Below are 23235 nucleotides of genomic sequence, written 5' to 3'. Positions count from 1 at the left end.
ATGACTGTTCATTCAGCTGAGTTCAAAAGAAACAAGAAAAAGGACTTTTTCCACATTCTTGCATTGAAAAGAAATTGTAATTGTGTAAATATAGGCTTATATTGGCATTGTGTTCCATAATTTGAAAGTCCTTTCAAATATAATCAATGCAAGTACCTTGCAAGGTGATTTTATTTCCCCCATTTTATCAAACTATTAGAAGTTCAGAGCAGCAAAGAAATTACTTTACCAAACCTAAAATGTAGAGAAAGATTTCGCTAGGCAATAGGAAGTGGAGAATGAAAAACAGTAGAGGAATCCCAAACATTGGTGACTTTGTCACAAGTCGTGCCTGTGACTATCCCTTCCCCACGAGAGAGTGTCTAGCTGCTCTTCTCCATTCAGCTTCAGGGACTGAGTTTTGGTGTGGGAGTTGGTTTAGCATAAAATAGGCATGCCTTGTACCAGATTAAGAACAAATTTATAGGGTCTAAATGAATTTTCTCTGCATGGCTGCACATTAAGCCTTCCAGCATTTTAGTCTTTAATTTTACACAAATCCTCTTTCGCTTGATTTTAATTTGGAATATATGGTCTCTTCATTAGTTTGTCAGGGCTTCCCTAACAAAATATCATAGAATGAGTGGTTTGAAAAACAGAAATTTATTTTCTCACAGTTCTGAAGGCTGGAAGTTCAAGATCAAGATGTTGGCAGATTCAGTTTCTTTTGAGGTCTCTCTTTTCAGCTTGTATATGGTCACCTTCTCCCTGGGTCCTTACATGGCCTCTCCTATGTGCGTGTCTGTGTCCTACTCTCCTTTTCTTATAACGACACCAGTCATATCTCCAAATACCATCATGTTCTAAGGAAATGAAGTTAGAGTTTCAACATAGGAATTTTGAAGGCATACAATTTAGTCCACAAACGGTCTCTATCAATAGATCAGGGACCTGGAAATTTCATTCTGAAAGGAAATTTGACCTAAACTTTTCTACCAGCCTCTTTGGGTTGGAAGCAACTTGACAGCATTTCTTCATTAATTCCTCATTTTTTTTAAACATAGTAGATTTTGATTATGCACTTTCTATGTGTCAGATGCTATAAATGGAAGAGGAAACATGGTTGAATAAGGGTTATGACATAATAGGAGAGGGAAACACTACGATTGAGTATAATGAAAGCTATGCTGGAGCATGTGGACGGACGCAGCATTCCTTTTCTTCTCTCTCTACCAGGTCTATGTAATGTCCTACACAAAACACTTCTCTAAATGTTCCTGGTTACTGGTCGGCCCGTATCTCTTCCTGCCAAACAGAATGTTTCAGGCCTTTTTCACCTGTGAGCCAGGATCAGCAGAAATGAGGATCTTGAGCTGCCAAAAGAAGAAGTTAGTGAAATTGCTTCTGGGGAGCTCTAGGCAAGCCTGAAGCTAGCAGCTTAATGGGGCTGAGATAAGGACTGGGCAGCAGGATTGGGTGACTTTAGCTTCCAGGGCCTGTGAAAGAATCACTGATGGATAGAATGAAAGCTACAGCATTGCTCTGAAAATGAGCTGGGAACTGGAACCAGCTAAACCTCTACTGCTAACAGGAGAAAAATGCAGTTTGTTGAATCTTATTTCCTATGGGAATAAGAAAACACAGCAGGATTTTCTATTGGGGGGTCTGTAGCTTTGATTTCACCTTTGGTGTCATCTTTGCTTAGATTGTGGCTGAAGTTGAGTTTTTTATGAGGTCAGGATAATGAAGACAACATTAGATATTTTACAAAAGACATTTAATGTGAGGAGTGTATATATAGGTCTTGGAGCACAATAAAGGAGCCAAAAGGGAACACTGAGGTACGATAGAGTATGTAGAAAGCACTGTCCATTACTAAGGATATGGGAACAAAAGGACAAATTGAGGTTATCACAATTTAGTAGCTCAGAGAATGAGCTCTGCAGAACTGACTGATGCCCAGTTGGAGTTGGTGCCTTGGTAACTTAGAAGCTCAGAGGAAAGTCTCTGGGACTCAGACCTCCGAGAAGAGAGCTCTGTGTGACTGGCACCAGAGAGATCACAATGAGCTTGGGTCTGTATGTGCCAAAATGAGCCAGGGATAGGAAGCTTCTGCTGCTGGAACTAGGGCCATTCCTGGCACAATATTGGCAGGACCAGCCTACAAAAGGACTGAGCACATCTCTGCTCCCCAGCTCCCGTCTTCCAGTCTCCCTCTAGTGGCCCCTGTGGGTAGAAGCCATCAGACAAATTAAAAACGCAGTTTGCTGTCTCAGTCCTAGCGTCACCAGGCGGGGCATAGAAGGTTGATTGGAGATGAGAGATAATTCCTTACTCCTGACATAGGCCTAGATCAATTCAGCTTTAGAACTGAGCCCTTTGACTTATTGCTGTGAAGGACAGAGTCTTTGTCACTCAAGATCCAAGTCCACGTCAGATGTTAGAATCTCAGTGTGAAGGTCAGCATATGAAAGTTTCCTAGTGCAATGAGAGAAATACAAATTAAGGAACCCACTGATGTTGGTTCACATCCTACCCACTGCTCACCCACAGTGTAAAGCTGTACACGGAATTTAGTGCCTCTTTACTCTCATTTCTTCATCTAGAGAATGTGACCCTAATGTCCCTCCTTAAGTGAGGATGTGAGGGTTAGAGACATGTGTGAAGTGCTTGGCAGCATGTCCAGCCCCTTGCTTTCTGTCCACTTGCTTTCACCCTTGCAATGCTATATCTTTCAAATTCAAATTCCGTCTGAGGTCAAGACGGCATTACAGTTACAGCCATGGATTATTGTCCTTGCTGACCAAACACAGACTTGTTGAGCTGGTTTCTGGGTTGTCTTATCAGGCATAGGTTTTTCTCTTCAAGAGTGACACAGGGGAAGTACAGAGGGACCAAGCGTAGGGCTGTTCTGTTGGATAGCATCAAATCCCATGATCACAGTCATGTGACATGAATCCTCAAACAGAATACAGCCAAGCCTCAGAATCTCCATATAGTGAAAAGTGTGATTCCTCCTTCTAAGTAAGTTGGCTTTTATCTGTTTCTAAGCTAATTAACTGTGAGAGGGAAAAACACCATCTCCACGGTATTGCCTTTGAATTTTAATTTTTAATACATGGTATGAAAGCACAGATGACAGCATTTTAAGTCCTGGTGTTGTGTGGGAGGAGCTGTGGTTCTTTTTGAGGGGATGTAAGTACAGCCTTTTTTTCTTTGTCGAGGAGAACCCTAAATTTCTGGGAACCCAATTGCACCACACCGATGTACACACATGCACACACTACACAGATGTTAGCACACATGAAATTAGCACAAAAGTTTGCAGAAGGTTTATAAAAGAGATCTACAAAGAAAAATGAGATTCTCTAGCCAGGACTGGGTGAGTATTTCAACTCTTGGGCTGCATTCTCTCTTCTTCCTCTTTCCTCTCTCTCTCTCTCTCTCGCTCTCTCTCTCTCTCTCTCTTTCTCTCACCCTTACTCCCTCCCTCTCTCTCTCTTTCTGTCTCCTTCTGTCTCTCATTTTTTATGGCTCCTTTGTGAGGCATAATGCCTTCACAAAAACAGCCTGTGTTTTCTTTTAACTTAGAATAGCATTTCCCCAAAACTATTCAGGGTAACATTAGTTCCCACAGGAGTCTAAGCAAAGTTTCATAGAAAATACAGTTTTTTTTGGTCAAATACATTTGAGTCGAAGCCAATTAAACGGGTTTCCCTATTGCAGGACTGCTCAGAGCCTTTGTAAGCTACAACGTTCTGTGAACCACCAGAGGGAACTACTGTCTGCAGAATTTCCATCCCAAGTTTATTTGGCCTCCAATAACCCCTATACTTTTTTTCTCATGTAGCATCTTGCAGTCCCATGTTTCAGAAACACCAAGTTGATGTATGTTGTTTCAGTGTTGTATCTTCAGCTGTGATTAGTGTGTGATCACTTAGAGTGAGAATGTCCTGAGTTTAAGACCTTGCTCTTTATCTGGAGTAGGAACCTTAACTCCAGTCACAGGAAATAAGAAGAATGGATCCCAATTTCAGGTGCTGGTTTCCCAGAGCATATGGACATCCCCAAAAAGAAATGCCTCCTAACTGGAAGCTCATCTCAGGTTTTTGGTTCTGATAATGAGCCATGCTCTTAACTTGGGGTGGCGGGGTCAAGTTGAGGAAGACAGGCAGTGTGGAGAGGAGCTCAACTTCTAAATGTTTTATTATAAACACATCTTCAAGCTGGAATAAGCCAGTGCAACCAGTATTTCATTCTGCTAGGATGATTTGAGGGGTAGTTAATTCAGTTTATTTTATTTTATTAATTTAATTTTCCCCTAAGTCCCTGACTTAAGATTTTTTGACTTTATGATGGTGTGAAATGATATGCATTTAGTAGAAATCATACTTCAAACTTTCAAATTTGATTTTTTCCAGGGCCAGTGATAGGTAATTTGATACCCTGTCATGATGCTGGACTGCAGCAATGAGCTGCAACTCCCAGTCAGCCACGTAATCATGAGGGCAAACAACAAATACTCTATAGCATTGTAGTAGTTGTGTTAGATGATTTCCTCAGCTGTAGGCTAATATAAGTGTTCTGAGCATCTTTAAAGTAGGCTATGCTATACTACAATGTTTGTTAGGTTAGTTGTATTAAATGCATTTTTGACCTATGATATTTTCAACTTATGATAGGTTTATTGAGGTGCACCCCATTAAGTCAAGAAGCATCTTTACCGAGATATAATTGATATATAATGTTCTATATGTTTAAGATATACAATGTGATTCATATATACATACACGTATATAAATCATATATATGTATGTGTGTGTGTGTGTGTGTGTGTGTGTGTGTGTATATATATATAGTTGCAAAATGATTAACACAATAAAGTTAGTTAATACATCTATCACCTCAGGGGTGGAGGAATGAGAACTTTTGATATCTAGTTTCAGAAACTTTCAAAAAATACCATATACTATTGTCAACTATAGCCACCATGCTGTACATTACATCCTCAGAACTTTCTCATTTTATAACTGAAAGTTTGTACACTGAATACTTATAGTCATTTTCCTCACCTTCTACCACCCTTGCCCCTTGCAAACACCATTCAGCTCTGTTTTTATGAGTGTTTTTTTTTTTTTAGATTTCACATATAAGTGAGATCATACAGTATTTGTCTTTCTTGGTCTGATTTACTTCACTTAGCATAATACCCTCAAGTTTTATCCATTTGTCAGAATTTCCTTTTTTTATGGCTGAATAATATTCCTCTGTGTGTGTGTGTGTGTGTGTGTGTGTGTGTGTGTATGTATTCTCTTTAATCATTCAACCATCAGTGGACACTAAAGGTTGTTTTCATGGCTAGGCTATTACAAATAATGCTGCAGTGAACACGGGGTGCTCATTGAGATTTCCTTTGAATGAAAGTAGAAATATCCAGAAGTGGAATTGCTGGACCATATGGTAGTTTTAAGTTCAATTTTTGAAGGAATCTTTATACTGTTTTTCATAGTGCTTGTACGAATTTCATACCCACTAACAGTGTGCAAGTGTTCCCATTTCTCTACATCCTTGCCAGCATTTGTTATCTTTTCCCTTTTTGGTAATAGACATTCTAACAGGTTTGAAGGAATATCTCATTGTTGTTTTGATTTGCACTTCTCTGATGATGAAGGTGTTGAGCACCTTTCCATGTACCTGTTAGCCATTTATTTCATTTCTTTGGAAAAATATCTATTTAGGTTCTTTGCTCATTTTCAAATTGTATTATTATTATTGCTATTAAGTTGTATTATACATTTTAGATATTAACATCTTATCAGATAGATAGTTTGCAAATATTTCTCCCCATTTTTATTTTGTTGATCATTTCTTTTGCTGTGAAGAAGCTTTTAAGTTTGATGCTACCTCAGTTGTTTGTTTTTGCTTTTGCTACGTGTACTTTCGGTGTCAAATTCAAAAAAGTTGTTGTCAACACCAATGTCAAAGTAATTTTTCTCTATGTTTTCTTCTAGGAGTTTTAGAGTTTTAGATTTTACAGTTAAGTCTTTAAATCTACTTTTAGTGAATTTTTGTGAGTAGTGTAAGATAGAGGTCTGTTTTCATTCTTTTGCATGTGTTATCCTGTTTTTCCATCACCATTTATTGAAGATATCTTTTCTCTATTGAGTATTTTTGGATACCTTGCCAAATATTAGTTAGCAATATACACATGGATTTATTTTTGGGCTCTTGATTCTACTCCACTGGTCTATGTGTCTGTATTTGTGCCAGGACCATACTATTTTGATTACTGTAGTTTTGTAGCTTTGAAGTGTAATTCTAAACTGGGAAGCATGATGCTTCTAACTTTGTTGTTCTTTCTGAACATTACTTTGGTTCATTGTTGTCTTTTGTGGTTTTATACAAATGTTAGATTTTTTTTCTATTTCTCTGAAAAATGCTATTGGATTTTGATAAGGATTGCATTGAACCTAGAGATGGCTTTGATTATTATGGACATTTTGACAATATTAATTTTTCTGATCCATAAACATGGGATATCTTTCTACTTATTTGTGTCTTCAATTTCTTTCATTAATGTCTTATAGTTTGTGGTGTATAGATCTTTCACCTCCTTGGCTAAATTTATTCCCAAATATTTTATTCTTTTTGATACTATTGTAAATGGGATTGTTTTCCTTATTTCTTTTTTCAAATAGTTTATTGTTACTGTATGGAAATGCAACTGATTTCTTTTTTTTAAATACATTTTTATTTTTAAATTTTTAAATTATACTTGACATACAATATTATATTAGTTTCAGGTGTATAACAGTGATTAAACATTTATATACCTTATGAAGTAATTACCTCAATAAATCTAGTACCCATCTGACACCATACATAGTTATTACAATATTATTGACTGTATATTCATATGATTTACTTTATATCCCTGTGACTAATTTTATAAATGGTAATTTTTACTTCTTAATTCCTTCACCTTTTACACACATTTTTGAATGCAACTAATTTCTTTATGTTGATTTTGTATTCTGCAAATTTACCAAATTTGTTTATTAGTTGGAACGATTATTATTTTTGGTAGAACTGTTAGGGTTTTCTACATCTTAGATCATGTTATCTGTAAACAAAGACAATTTTACTTCTTTTCAAACTTGGATGCTTTTTATTTTTTATTCTTGCCTGATTGCTCTGGCTAGGACTTCCAGTCCTATGTCAAATAGGATGTTAAGAATAGACACATTTGTCTTGTTCTTTATCATACAGGAAAAGATTTATACTATTCACCACTGAGTATGTTGGCTATGGGCTTGTCATATATGGTCTATGGGCTTGTCATATATGCATATATGTACCACAGCTTCGTTAGCCAATCATCTATAATAGGACAGTTGGGTTGCTTCCATGTCCTGGCCACTGTGAATAATGCTGCTATGAACATTGTTGTGCAAATATCTTTTCGGATATAGGTTTTTAAGTATTTGAGGTAAATATCCAGTAGAGGGATTGCTGGATCATATGGTAGATCAATTCTTAGTTCTTTGAGGAAGCTCCATGCTGTTTTCCATAGTGGCTGTACCAGCAGTGTATGAGGGTTCCTTTTTCTTCGCATCCTCTCCAACATGTGTTATTACTTGTCCTGTTGATTATAGTTATTCTAACAGGTGTGAGATGGTATCTCATTGTGGTTTTGATTTGCATTTTCTTAATAGGTAATGATGTTGAGCATCTTTTCATATAGTTTTTGGACATTTGTATGTCCTCTAGGAAGAAGTATCTGTTCAAGTCCTCTGCCTATTTTTTGATTAGATCATTTGTTTTTTGTTGTTATTGAGTTGTATAAGTTCTTGTATATTTTGGATATTAGGTCCTTATCAGAGGCATTGCTTGGAAATATATTTTCCCATTCGGATGGTTGTCTTTTTACCTTGTTGACAGTTTCTTTTGCTGAGCAGAAGCTTTTTAGTTTGATGTATTCCCATTCATTTATTTTTGCTTTTACTTCCCTTGCTTTTGAGGTCAAATTCATAAAATCCTCTTTAAGTCCAGGGTCCTTGAGTGTTGTTCCTATGTTTCCTTCTATGCATTTTATTGTTTCAGGTCTTAAATTTAGGTCCTTAATCCATTTTGAGTTAATTTTGGTGTGTGGTGATAGACAACAATCTAGTTTCATTCTTTTGCAGGTGGCCTTCCAGTTTTCCCTGCACTATTTATTGAAGAGGCTTTCTTTTCTCCACTGTATGTTTTTGCCCATATAAATATAGATTTACTTCTGCACTTTCAATTCTGTTCCTCTGGTCCATGTGTCTGCTTTGCTGCCAATACCATGCTGTTTTCATTATTGTCGCTTTGTAGCATAATTAGAAGTCAGGCAGAGTGATGCCTCCAGCCTCGTTCTTTGTTCTCAGGATGGCTTTGGCAATTTGGGGTCTTTTGTGCTTCCATACAAAAAGATGCCAATGGAATTTTGATGGAGATTGCATTAAATCTGTATAATGCTTTAGGAATAAGGTCATTTTAACTATGTTGATTCTTCCCATCCAAGAACACGGAATATCTTTCCATTTCTTTGTATCTTCGATTTCTTTAAATAGGGTCTTATAGTTTTCATTATATAGGTCCTTCACTTGTTTCATTAAATTTATTCCTAGGTATTTTATTCTTTTTGTTGCAATTGCAAAAAGAATGATTTCTTCTACTTCTTTTTCTGACACTTCATTATTAGAGTGTAGGAAAGCAATGGGTTTTTAAACATTGATTTTGTATCTAGAAACTTTACTGTATTTGCTTATTGTTTCTAGTAGTGTTCTTGTGGAGTCTATAGCGTTTTCTATACAGAGAATCATGTCACCCACAAATAGTGACAATTTGACTTCTTTGTTTGGATGCCTTTTATATCTTTCTCTTGCCTGATAGCACTTGCTAGGACCTCCAATGTTATATTGAATAAGAGTGGCGATTGTGGACAGCCTTGCCTTGTTTCTGATCTTAGAGGAAAGGTTTTTAGTTTTTCACTATTAAATGTAATGTTAGCTGATGAGTTGTCATAGATGTCCTTTAGTATGTTAAGGTATTTTCCTTCTATACTGATTTTGTTGAGTGTTTTGATCATAAATGGATACTGTATCTTGTCTAAGGGTTTTTCTGCATCTATTGATATGATCATATGGTTCTTATTTTTTAATTTCTTTATGTGGTGTATCACATTAATTGATTTGCATAAGTTGAACCATCCCTGTGCCCCTGGGATGAAGCCCACTTGATCATGGTGTATAATCTTTTTAATATGTTGATGCATTTGGTTCACTAGTATCTTATTTAGAATTTTTGCATCTGTGTTCATGAGAGATATTGGTCTGTAGTTTTCTTTTTTTGTGTTATCTTTACGAGGGTATAGTATCAGAGTAATATTGACCTCATAAAATGAGTTGGGGAGTATTGCCTCCTCTTCGATTTTTTGGAAAAAGGAGAATAGGTATTAAATCTTTTTTGAATGTTTGGTAGAATTCACTGGTGAAGCCATCTTTTTGATCCTGGAGTTTTACTCCTTGGTAGGTTTTTGATGATTGTTTCAATTTCCATACTGCTGATCAGTCTATTTAGGTTTTCCACTTCTTCTTGATTTAGTCTCAGAAAGTTGTATTGTTCTAAGTACTGGTCCATTTCTTCTAGGTTATTAAATTTGGTGTTATATAGTTTTTCATAGTGTTCTTGTATAATCCTTTGTATTTCTGTGATATCAGCTGTAATTTCCCTTCTTTCAGCCCTGATTTTGTTCATTTGTGTCCTTTCTCTTTTTTCTTTACTGAGTCTAGCCAGGAGTTTGTCAATTTTATTAACCTTCTCAAAGAACCATTTTTTTGTTGCAATTTTTTATTGTTTTTTTTTTTTGTCATTGTTGTTTGTTTTCACTTTCATTTATTTCTGCTCTAATTTTGATGATTTTTTTCCTTCTGCTGACTTTAGGCCTCATTTGTTCTTTCTTTACTAGTTTTTTAAGATGAAGCATTAGGTTGGTTATTTGAGCTCATTTTTTTTTTTTTTGGAGGTGGGCCTGTAATGATAAGAACTTTCCTCCTATGACTGTTTTGCTGCGTCCCAAAAGTTTTGATATATTTTATTATCATTATCATTTGTTTCTATGTATCTCTTGATTTCTCTTTTTATTTCTTTTGTGAGCCAGTTATTCTTCAGTAGCACGTTGTTTAATCTTCATGTATTCGTGGTTCTTCCTGATTCCTTTTTGCTGTTGATCTCTAGTTTCAAAGCATTATGATCGCAGAATATGGTTGGTATGGTTTCAACCCTCTTATAGATGTTGAGGCTATATCTGTGTCCCAGTATGCGGTCGATTCTTGAGAATATTCCATGTGCACTGAAGAAAAATGTATATGCAGCTGTAAATGTCACTTATGTCCAGTTGGTCTAATTTGTCATTTAAGGATGTTATTTCCTTATTGATTTTCTGTTTGGAGGATCTGTCCATATCTGACAGTGGTGTATTTCGGTCTCCTACTACGATAGTGTTTTGATCTGTTTCTCCCTTTAGTTCTGGTAGTAATTGCTTTACATATTTCAGGGCTCCCTAATTGGGAGCATAGATATTTAGAAGTGTTATATCTTCTTGGTGCATGATTCCCTTTATCATTATGTAGTGTTCTTCAATATTTCTTTACTTTTTTTATTTTGAAATCTATTTCTTCTGATATTAGTACTTCTACTCTCACTTTTTGCTGATTGCCATTCACTGAAATATCATTTTCTACCCTTTCACTTTGAGTCTGCATTTGTCTTTGGAACTGAGATGTGTCTCCTGGAAGCAGTATATGGTTGGATTTTGTTTTTTGATCCATTCTGCAACTCCATGCCTTTTTATTGGTGAGTTCAGTTCATTTACATTTAGGGTGATTATTGAAATATGAGGTCTTCTTATAGCCATTTTATTTTTTGCTTTCTGGTAGTTCGGTGTTTCCATTGCTTCCTTGTCCTTGCATTTCTGTTTTCTTTATTTTGAATGGCTTTTGTCAGTTTTGTCTCTGGTTCTTATTTTCTATTATATACTTCAGTTTTGAATCTTTGGTGTGTTGTTACCATTAGGAATATGAAAAGAATAATTACATATATGCAGTTGTCCATTTTCTCCATTCCCTTTTGTGAATTTGGAACTTTGAATCCTCCCTCCACCCCCGGCTTTTCAGTCATTTTATCTTAATTTGTCCCTGTGTATGCTGAACATTCATTACTATCTTGCTATAACAATTCCCTTCCTATTATTTAAGCTTATAATGCCCTGTTCTTAGTAAGTGTTGCACTCCTCTGCTTCTATTTACCTGATAGTCACTTTACTCCTAATTATGTATATATTTTTGTCATTTTGTTTTAGGTGAACTGACCCCTTTCAGTATTTCCTATAGTGCAGGCCTCATCGTAGAGAATTCCTTCAGTTTTTGTATCTGGAAAGGTCTTAATTTTCCTTTATATCTAAAGGAGAGCTTAGCTGGATACATTATTCTAGGCTGTTATTTCCTTTCACTTAGTAGTTTAAATATTTGATTCCATTCCTTTCTGACATGTAATGTTTGTGCTGAGAAGTCTGAGGATAAGCTAATGGGTTTTCTTTTATAAGTTACCAATTTTTTTCTCACTAGCTGCCTTGAGAATTCTATCTTTGTCATTGTGTAACTTTAATACAATGTGTCTTGGTGAAGGCCTTTTTGAGTTGAGATGATTCGGTATTCTGTTAACTTCTTGAAAACAAGCTCCAGCTCATTCTTTAGATTTGGAAAATTCTCGTCCATTATTTGTCCGAAAATGCTTTCTAGTCCTTGCTCCTTTTCTTTGCCTTCGATAATGCCCATCATTCTTGTTTTCTCTCTTGATGGTATCAGCTAGTTCTTGTATTTCTTTTTCATTATTTTTTATTCTTTGGTTTCTCTCTTCTTCCTTCTGATTTATTTCTAAATTTCTGTCTTCGATATCACTGATCCTTTCCTCCGTTTGGTCGACTCTATTTCCCTCTTGCAGTGTTTTTTTTTTTTTTTAATCTTTAGAAGGTGTGTTTGATTCTTTTTGAGAGTTTCTATCTCTTTGCTCTGCTCATCTAGTTGTTTTTCAATTCCTGCAATTGTTAATATGACTCGTTTTGGAACTCAATGAGGTTTTTCAGAAGTATCATCCTGAAGTCTCTGGTATTTAAGTTGCATATTTCTATACCTGTAAGCTTATTTTCTGGAGATTTTTTCCTTTCTTTCTGAGATGCCTTGTCACCTTGGTTGTTCATGGCGTTTAATGGACTATTTCTCTATCTGGGCATTAGTGGAAATGTATTCTGCTGTTTTTCCAGAAAGAATGTTTATTATATAAAGATCTCTCTTTAGCCTGTTGCAAAGAAGACGCTTTTCTTTTGGTTTCCAGTAAGTAGCATCTAAGCCTCTTGGATCTCTGCTTTATATAAAACCTTAAAATGCCGTTTTAAAAAATTTTCTTGTAGATATTTTATCATGCTTGCTACCCTCAGTTTCAATCCCTGTCAGTGTCAGTGACAGTCTCGGCAGTGTTTGCTCGGATTCCCCTGGGGCTCCATGGTGATCGGTCTTGGATGGTATGGGGGAAGGGGCCTTCTGGGTTAGGAGTTGGAGGGTGCGGCTCAGCTTTGGGTTTGCAACTGGGGCCCGTAAAAATCAACTATTGTTTCTCTGCAGTCCCATACTGCTTCTCTATCTTTTGCCCTGAATACTAGGCCCTTCTGCCCCATGCAGGGAGCTCACAGCAGTCCAGGTAGGGCTGTTCAGGGAAGTTCCCTCACCTTCATCCCCACCTCTCCTCCTGCAGGGAGCTCCAGCAGCAGTGAGAAGAAGCTTCTTAATTTGTCCCAGTCTATCACCCAACATCAGGGATTTTGATCTGCGATAGCTCTTATGCACAGATCCCACACTGAGACATGCTGGTGTTTTTTGTTGAATTTTAGATGTTTAGCTTGTTGTTGTCTCAACAACAACAATTAAGAAAGATCCAGAGACGTATCTTACTCTGCCATGTTTCCGCAAAATTCCCATTTTAAGTTTTTTGAGAAACTTCCAGACTATTTTCCATAATGACTGTACCAGTTTGCAATCCCACTAACAGTATATGAGGCTTCTCGTTTCTCTGCATCCTCACCAACACTTGTTGTTCTTTGATTTATTGATGATAGCCATTTTGACAGGTGCGAGATGATAGCTCATTGTGGTTTTAATTTGCATCTCTCTGATGATTAGTCTTTAGGGTATTTTTATATAAAGTATCATGTCATCTGTAAATAGTGACAGCTTTACTTCTTCCTTTTCCAGTTTAGATGCCTTCTCTTTCTTTTCCTTGTCTGATTGCTATGGCCAAGACTTCCGACATTATTCAGCATATTGAATAACAATGGTGATAAAGGACATCGATGTCTTGTTCTTGATCTCAGAGAAAAAGTTTTCAGCTTTTTAACATTGAGTATGATATTAGTTTTTGGCTTGTTCTGTACAGCCTATCTTGTGTTGAGGTTATGTTCCTTATAAATCCACTTTATTGAGTTTTTATCATATATGTATGTTGAATTTTGTCAAATACCTTTTATGCATCTATTGAGATGATCTTATAATTTTTTTCCCTTGGTTTTGTTGATATGATGAATCCTATTGATTGTTTTGTAGATATTGAACCATCTTTACATTCCTGGTCGAAATCCCACTTGATCATGAACCTAATCTTTTAATGTATTGTTGAATTTGGTTTACTAGTATTTTGTTAGGAATTTTTGCGCCTACATTGATCAAGAATATTGGCCTGTGATTTTTTTTTTTGTAGTGTGCTTGTATGATTTTAGTATCAGGGCATCATAGAATAAGGTTGAAAGCATTCTTTTCTCTTAAAATTTTTTGATTCATTTGAGAAAGATAGATATTAATTCTTCTTTAAATGTTTGTTAGAATTCACCTGTGAAACCATGTGGTCTTGGAAGGTTTTTGATTATTGCTTCCATTTAATTGCTAGTAATCAGTTTGTTCACATTCTTTGTTTCTTTCTAGATTAGTCTTGGAAGTTTGTATATTTCTAGGAATGTATTTATTTCTTCTTGATTTTACAATTTGTTGGCATATAACTGTTCTTAGTATTCTTTAATGATCCCTTGTATTTCTATGATGTTGGTTGTAATCCCTCCTTTTTCATTTCTGATTTTATTTGTATTCTCTTTCTTTTTCTTGATAAGTTTTGCTAGAGGTTTGTCAGTTTTATTTATTTCTACTCTGATCTTATTTCCTTCCTGTTACTTGCTTTAGGTTTTGTTTATTCTTTTTTGAGTTCCTTCAGGTGTAAAGTTAGATGTGGGCCCATATAGCTTTCCTCTTATAATTATATTTGCTGCATGCATAAATTTTGTAATGTTGTGTTTTCATTTTCACTTGTATCAAAGTAAGTTTTGACTTTATGTTTTATTTCCTCTTTAATCCATTGATTGTTTTAGTAGCATGTTTTTAATTACATATTTGCATTTTTCCAGTTTTTTTTCTATAGTCGATTTCTAGTTTTATGTCATGTGGTCAGAAAATATGCTTAACAAATTTCCATCTTCTTGAATTTATTGAGGCTTGTTTTGTGACTCAATATGTTGTCTATCCTGACAAAAGTGCACTTCAGAAAAATGTGTAATCTGAACTTTTGGTATAAAATGTTCTATAAATGTCTATTAAGTCAACCTGGTCTAATGTGGTATTTTAGTCCATTATTTCCTTATTACTTTTCTGTGGATAATTTACCCACTGGAGTAAGTGGAGTATTAAAGTCCCCAAATTTTATTGTATTAATGTTAAGTTCTGTATGTTCATTAATATTTGCTTTAATATATTGGCTGCTCCTGTGTTGGATGCATAGATATTTATAATTGTTTTATCCTGTTCTTGGATTGACTCCTTTATCATTATTTAATGTCTTTTTTCTCTTTTTACATTCTTTATTTTAAAGTCTAGTTTGTCTGATGTAAATATTGCTACCCCAGCTTTTTATTTGTTTCTATTTTCATAGAATGTCTTTTTCCATCCCTTCACTTTCAGTCTATGTGTCTTTCGATCTAAAGCGAATCTCTTATAGGCAGCATATAGATAGGTCTTTTTAAAAATCCATTCTGCCACCTTATGCCTCTTAATAAGAGGATTTAGTTTATTTACATTTAACCCATTTTCAGTTTAGGAAAAGAAGTGTGGCTTGCTGCCAGCATTAATTTAATTTTACATAAACACGTTCTTTCAAGCTGAAGTAAATCTGACTGGTTTTCAATGTGAAAATAAAACATAAAAACTGTTCTTAGAGTTATTTGTAAACAGAACTTGTCTCTAATCATAATGTAACAGAAATGTATGTGATGATCAATATCTAATAATTTTTTTCGTGTGGTAAATTTCAAAGCACAGAACAACACAAAGCAGAACATCACATTTTGCACAAAAATATCACATTTCTCTCTGGATCTTCTTGCCATTCTTGTTGTTGTGTAAGCAGCAAACTTTACAGCGACCAGTTGGGTTCTGTTTCCCTGATGTTGACCATATGCTCTTGGGGAAGTGTCTTCCAGACAGGTGAAGTAGTGTGACATCAGCAGAGCATAGACTAACTCAAAGACATTGCTGCTGTGGCACTTTTCAGCATTCTTTCAGTCAACGTTAATCTGAAGTTTACATGACCAATCATGTACTCAAGACTGTCCTTCTTGAAGAAGATGTAGGAGTTCAGCACTGTAATGTTTAGAAGGTGGTGAAAGAATTTCTTATTCTGAAACTTGTGCCTATTGCTCTCAGTTGGATAAGAAGTGAGCATCCAATCAACCAAGTCCACTGCTCCCATATTCTCATTATAATCCACAATGACACATGGCTTCTTAGTTTTCTTTCCATTTCTGTTGCGTACTCCAATGACAGTATCATTGTGGAATGTTGACAACATTGTCACCTCCTTCTTGTCACACCATTTCAATGCCATAAGTTCACCTCAGAATCTGGCTATAGTCATCCCCTTTGCAATTTCTTTTTTCAGACCATTTGGCATCTGTTTTCTGTTCAAATGAGCTGTCCCAACTGCATCAATCCTGTTTTGATGTAATTCTATGAAAAGCATGGGGAATGTATAAAATTATTGAGGAAGACACAATATCCTTGACCAAGAAGGTCATTGACCAAGGCAAGAATGTGCAATGACTTTAACCATCAGCCAAATCTTTCAAATTCATACTGGGGCCTGTGTAATCTGGTTGACTTTCACAAAGTACATTCCACGTGTAATCTGGTTGACTTTCACAAAGTACGTATACCTTGAGACCAAATCACGCTCATTTCGTTGGGATGTACTGCTTTATAGCTAACCACTTCCTGAACAGCATCAGTAGTTCATCAACAGCAACATTTGTGTTTGGAGTACATACAGTTGAAAACTTATTTACAAGAAAGTTGAACACAGGTTTAATCTTCTACAATGAAATCTGGACCTTTGATTGACCAGTGGATATGGAAGAAGTCTGACAAAATGCAGGCACCAGAGCAAAGTAAAAATCTTTCATGAGTTATAATTTGCCCGATAAGGTATATCCAAAAGAGGCTTTGTCGACCAAAACATCTCCAGCTCAGGTTTCTGCACAATACCTTGCAGTAACATTACAGTATAAAAGACTTTCAGTTCATCATTGTCATGTCTTTCCATTTATCCATTTGTGAAAATCCTTTCAGATCAGGTGAATTTGAAGCCAACAAGGCTTGGGCACTTGTTTTGCTGGTAATTTTTGAAACTAATTCCTCAGTAAAGAACAGTTCAAAATACTTCAGTGGGTCTTTGGTGTCACTGAAAACAACTTTCCTGGCAGGTGTGCCGGTAAAGTCATACCTTTGACGTGGAATCATAACACAAGCTGATCATTTCCGAGCATGACCCAGTCAGCAGATGTAGGGCTATTTCCATCAGATTCTGAGCAAATGGAGGCCTGAACATTTAGTATTCTGAAACACTATCTGAAAATCATCACAACGATCTATTTTTTTAAAAAAATCAGATTTATCAAACGAATCTTTGGCTAACAGTTGTTCAGGAATGATGCTAACATCACATGTAGGAATGCTACATTTTCTAGGATTTGACATTTTCAGCAATTGATATCATGTTTTATATCTTTTTGTTTTGTGTATTCCCTAATTTTTATAGTTATAGTTAATTTTGCTACTTTCATCTTTTAACCTTCATATTAGCTTTTTAACTGGTTGATTCACTGTTTTTATTATATATTTGCCTTTAACAATGATATTTTTTCTTTCCTGTATTTTCTTATTTCTGTTTATGGCTTTTTATTTTCTGCATAAAGAAGACCCTTTATCATTTCTTGTAAAGCTGGTTTAGAGGTTGTGAACTCCTTTAGTTTTTGCTTATCTGGGAAACTCTGTCCTTAAATTATGAATGACAACCTTGCCTATATAGTATTCTAGTTTGTAGTTTTCTCTCTTTCAGCACTTTAAATATCTCCTGCCATGTAAATTTACTGCTGAGAAATTAGCTGATAGTCTTATAAGGTTTCCCTTTTAGTGACTTATTTTCTTCTTGCTACTTTAAAGATTATCTCTTTCTGCTTAACTTTTTGCCATTTTAATTATAATGTGTTGGTGTGGGCCTCTTTGGGTTCATCTTTGAAACTTTCCAGACCTAGACACCTGTTTCCTCCCCCAGATTGGGAAAGTGCCCTTTTTTCTCTCTCTTCTTTTTCTGCAATCCCCATAATATGAATGTTAGAGCACCTGCTGCTCTCAGAAGTACCTTACACTATCTATCTATCTATCTATCTATCTATCTATCTATCTATCTATCTATCTTCTTTTTTCATTTTCTGTCCTGATTGATTTCCACCATTCTGCCTTCTAGGTCACTAACCATTCTTCTGTATTATCTAATCTGCTGTCATTTCTTTCTTTCTTTTTTTTTTTTAAATTCTATTTTGTTAGTTTCAAGTATACAGTACATTGATTAGACATTTATATAGTTTATAAAACATTCCTCCTAATTGCTCCTTCTCTCTTCTGGCTCTCCACCTAGCCAATACATTAATGCTAACTGCATTCTCTATGCCGTGCTTCCCATCCACGTGACCATCTATCAACTACTAATTATATTTCATTTAAGTTATTGTATTTTTCATTTCTGATTGGTTCTTTATTACATTTTCTAACTTTTGGTTGAACGTCTCTGGATGTTTTGTTGAATGTTCTCTATTCTACTCTCAAGTTTGTTGAGCATCCTTATGACCATTTCTTTGAATTTTCTTTGTCAGACAAATTCCTTATCTCCATTTCATTAGCGTTTTCTTCTAGGTTTTTTTCTTTATTTGGGGGATATTCTCCTGTCTTCCCATTTTGTTTGACTTTCTGTGTTTGTTTTTGTGAGTTTGATGAAATAGCTGTCTCCTCCAATCTTGAAAAATTGGGCTCTGTTTAGACGTATGTCAGATAGTTTTGGCAGACCAGTTATAATTGGGTAGGAGCATGCGGTGTCTGATGTGCTGCCTGGCCAGAGGGAGTGGGTTCTGGGCAGGGCAACTTCATCTGTGCATGTTTCCTTGCTCTTCTGATTTGGGCTTGGCTGCTTGATGCTTACATGGCATGCCCTATTTCTTTAATTGTCTATTGCTCTAGCAAGATCTAGGTGGGGATGCTCTGAGTGTTAGCATCACAACACTTTCTCCTGGTGGGGTATCTCTGTTTCCATGCATTATAATACTTGCTAGTTCCACATCTTCTCCAAGTGAGGCAGCCCCTCATGTGTGTAGTGGTACCCTACTAGCTCTGCATTTTTTCTGGGTGGGGCAGCCTTGCATGTACCACAGAATTTTGCTAATTCTGCTGTGTGTACACAGCAGCACCCAGCTATCTCTGCACTTTCTCTGGATTGAGCAGCCCTGTTTGCAGGCACCACAGTGTTTTGTGAGCTCTGCCCTCTCTCCAGATGGATGAAACTCATATGTGTGCACAGCTCAGTGGCTGAATGCAGCAGCACCCTGCCATACCTACTGGATTGATCTCTCTGTGGAGGATCCCATTGTATGCATGCTATGATGCCTTCTTTTTCTTGCTAGATCTAGCATTGAGAGTGATGGCCCTGAAGGTTAAGGTTAGCCTGAGAACCTGGAAAGAGTTCCTGCCTGCTAGCCAAGTGTAGGGCAAACATAAACAATGGTGCTCACTGGTTTCTCTACTGGATAGTTTCTTCAGTTCCTGGAGAGCTCTTGCAGTTCCCCTATTTTCTCCACGGGATCTCTCTCTCTCTCTCTCTCTCTCTCTCTCTCTCTCTCTCTCTCTCTCGTTTGTTGTGCAAAAGCTGTTCAGTTTGCTTTCACTGGTCTCTCAGGAGGGACTGATGCATAGAGAAAACATGCTACACGGTTGTTGCTTATCGGACCAAAACAGGTGGTTGAAAGACATTATAGAAACTAGGTTAACATGGGTTCTGGAGTCTGTCAGACCTCCTGGGTTCAAACTGTGGCTCAGCCACTTACAAGCTGGATGAGGTACATTACTTGGACCTCAGTTTCTTCATCTATAAAATAAGAATGAGCACATAAATTGGTTGGAGATGTGAATGGACTCAATTATTTTCACATCCCTAAGTCCTAGCATAACATTTGATCAGTAAGAGTTTGCTATTTTTATAATTTTTTCATTATTTTCTGGTGCCACTGCTTTTCAATGAAGAAATACAGATGACGGTTTTCTTCTGTGCTGGGAAATGGGGTCCTCGGCACCCCATTTATCAGAAGAACAGATCACCTCAACAGCCAGGGAGAGAGCCTCAGTGCTCAAGCTTTTTATTTCCCTTCTTGGGAGTGCTCCAATGCCTGGTCTGCTCAAACCCTGTTCTAAATGGCAAGAACAAAATGACATTATCCAAGATAATAGAACTATCATTCTTTTCTGGAAGTACACTATGTGTGGAGAATGTTCCTACAGTTGAGGAATGGCAGTCAATGTGTATTCTACCTCAATAGTCCAGAGCAGACATGACATCATTGCATGGGTTAAGGGTGTAGTATCTTTAAACTACACAAAAGTGAACAGCTTTGTTCAGAAGCAGCCTATTGCCAGTTCATGAAATGCTCTTTCCAGGATGCACTAGTTTGAAGAAGTAAAATTTTAAGCAATGTTGGAGCATAAGTATATTCACAATTTTAAACTTCTGCAAGCATCATTTAAGTGAATAAATGTTGATAAGATAATTCCAGTGGAGAAGCTAGTGAAAGAGCATTTCCAAGACAACCTGCATGCTATTCAGTGGTTTAAGCAAATCTGTGATACTAAGTACTATGGAAATGCCTAGCTACAAAAAAATGATCCTGTAGAAGCATGACAAGGGCAAGATGCAATTCTTCCCTTGACTCTGGTAAACAGATCTTCAGCCTACCAAAAAAGTCTCACCATATAAACTCCCCACAGCAGGTGTGGCTAAATCAAGTCTAGCATCTAAACCAGGATCCACACCTTCTTGTCCCTCATAAGTCAAAAGGACTTCATCCAGCAGTTCAACACTTAAATATGATAAAGATTTGGAAACACAGATTATATAGCTTAATGAACAGGTACATTCATTGAAATTTGCCCTTGAAAGCGTGGAAAGGAAAGGGATTTCTATTTTGGAAAGGTGAGAGAGATTGAGCTACTCTGTCAAGAACATGGGCAGGAAAATGATGACCTCATGCAGTAACTAATGAAAGTTCTCTGTGCTTTGGATGAGCACGATTGCCACTGAGAATAGCTAGAAGCAAAGGAACAAGTCCACAAACAGTAGCCTCAGCAGCAGGAAGAGTCTTGAACTGTTCTGTCAGCTCTCAACACTTCCAAATTTCTTCTGGAGAATTGAAACATGTCTGACCTCAAGCTCAACAAAAACCATTTGTTCCCAGTTTGCCAGTAACATCAACACACTGTTGCATATGCCAGACACTGTACCCATGTTCCATTTCCTTTGCCAAGACACACTAGCAGCCAGTGGTTTGGTGGCCTACCTGAGAGATCATGGGGTGACAACTTTCTACTTCACCAGTTGGCTGCATAAAATTAGTTCTGCTCTTTCCATTTATTCCCAGCCCACTACTCCCACCAACACACACTTTTTATCCTGGTATGAAACAATGGTAATTGGGTATGTGCTATTTATATTAGCATTTCTCAACCCAATGTCACTGGTTGTCAAATACGTTTGTGATGCTTTGATGTTTGCAAGTCTAACCATAAATTTCATCAAAAAATACATTGGGAATGATGTCAGAAACATGGCGGAGTGAAAGGCATCCTCAGATCTCTCCCCTTGAAACAAAAATAAGTTGAACATCTAAAACTCAACAAAAAACACCCAACCTGCATACCAGCACATCTGAGCCTGGGATCTACGCATAAGAGCTACCACAGGTCAGAATCCCTGAGCGTTGAGCAGTAGACTGGGAGAAACAAAGAAGCTTCCTCTTGCAACTGGAGCTCCCTGCAGGAGGAGGGGCAAAGAGAAAAGATGCAGCAAGTTCCATGAACAGCCCTTCCTGGGAGAGCTGTGAGCTCCATGAGTCCCGTGGCAGTGCCCAGTCATCAGGGTAGAAAGGAGAGAAGTGGGGATTGCAGAGAAATAACAGATGATTATTACCAGTCACCATTGCAGAACTGGGGCTCAGCTGCAGCCCGGGTCCCCCAACCAAGACGGTCCCTTCCCCCATATCCTCCGAGACTGAACACCATGGAGATCCAAGGGAATTTGAGCAAATGCTACCAAAACTGTCACTAACACTGATAGGGACTGAGACTGAGGGTAGCAAACATGATTGAATATCTATAAGAAAAAAAAAAGGCATTATTAAGAATTTATATAAAGCAGGGATCCAAGAGGCTTAGATGCCACCTACTGGAAACCAAAAGAAAAGCTCCTTCTTTGCAACAAGATAAAGAGATAAATTTTCTTTCTGGAAAAAAGCATAATACACTTCCATTAATGCCAAGGTGGAGAAATAGTCCCTTAAACATCATGAACAACCAAGGTGACAAGACTTCTCAGAAAAAAAGAGAAAAAATCTCCAGAAAATAAGCTTAAAGACATAGAAATATGCAACTTAAATGACAGAATTCAGGATGGTACTTCTGAAAAAACTCACTGAGATCCAAAACAATTCATATCAACAATTTCAGGAATTGAAAAAAAAACAACTAGATGAGCAAAATGAGTTCTTTAGCAAGAAGATTGAGACTCTCAAAAAGAACCAAATAGACCTTCTGTAGATAAAGAACACAATGCAAGAGTTGTAAAATGAAATAGTAAGCTTGGGAAATAGAGTTGACCAAATGGAGGAAAGGATCAGTGATATTTTGACAGAAATCTGGAAATAAATCAAAGAAGAAGAGAGAAACCGAAGAATGAAAAATAATGAAAGAGAACTACAAGAACTAGCTGACATCACAGAAGAGGAAACATAAGAATAATGGGCATTACCGATGGGGAGAAAAAGGAGCAGGGGATAGAAAGCATTTTCAGACAAATATTTGACGAGAATTTCCCAAATCTAAGGAATGAGCTACAGTTTGGAATTCAAGAAGTCAACAGAACACCTAAATATCTCAACCTAAAAAGGCTTTCACCAAGACACATTATATTAAAATTATTGAAAATCAATGACAAAGAAAGAATTCCCAGGATAGCCAGGAAAAAGAAGAAAATAATTTATAAAGGAAAACCCATTAGATTATCGCCGGACTACTCAGCACAAACCGTACAAACCAGAAAGGAGTGGAATCAAATATTTAAACTATTAAGTGGAAGGAACTACCAGCCAAGAATAATATATCCAGCTAAGCTCTCCTTTAGATATGAAGGAGGAATGAAGACCTTTCCAGACATATAAAAATTGAGAGTATTCTCCACTATGAGGCCTGCATTACAGGAGATACTGAAAGGGGTCAGCCCATTTAAAACAAAATGAGGAAAAAATCCCATAATTACAGGTCAGGCAACTAGCAGGCAGATAGAAGCAGAGGAGTGCAACTAAGAACAAAGCATCATAACCTTAAACGATAAGAAGAGATTTGCTATAGCATGATAGTAATGAATGTTCAGCATACATAGGGACAAATTGAGACAACAATGAATGAAAAGGGGAGAATTCGAAGATCCAAATTCGCAAAGAGGAATGGAGATAAGGCACGCACAAAAGAAAATGGATGACTGTATATATATATA

At 36.7% G+C, this 23235-nt stretch overlaps 2 pseudogenes; one reads left to right on the top strand and one right to left on the bottom strand.

The window, feature by feature from the left end:
* Window positions 1-15368: 15368 nt before the first annotated feature.
* Window positions 15369-17126, bottom strand: LOC105294470 (annotated as a pseudogene).
* A 2839-nt stretch (window positions 17127-19965) lies between these two features.
* Window positions 19966-20832, top strand: LOC105294469 (annotated as a pseudogene).
* Window positions 20833-23235: the final 2403 nt, after the last annotated feature.

Source organism: Pteropus vampyrus, unplaced genomic scaffold, assembly GCF_000151845.1.
Source record: "Pteropus vampyrus isolate Shadow unplaced genomic scaffold, Pvam_2.0 Scaffold87, whole genome shotgun sequence".
Lineage (NCBI taxonomy): Eukaryota > Metazoa > Chordata > Mammalia > Chiroptera > Pteropodidae > Pteropus > Pteropus vampyrus.
This window is presented reverse-complemented; position numbering and strand designations above follow the sequence as displayed.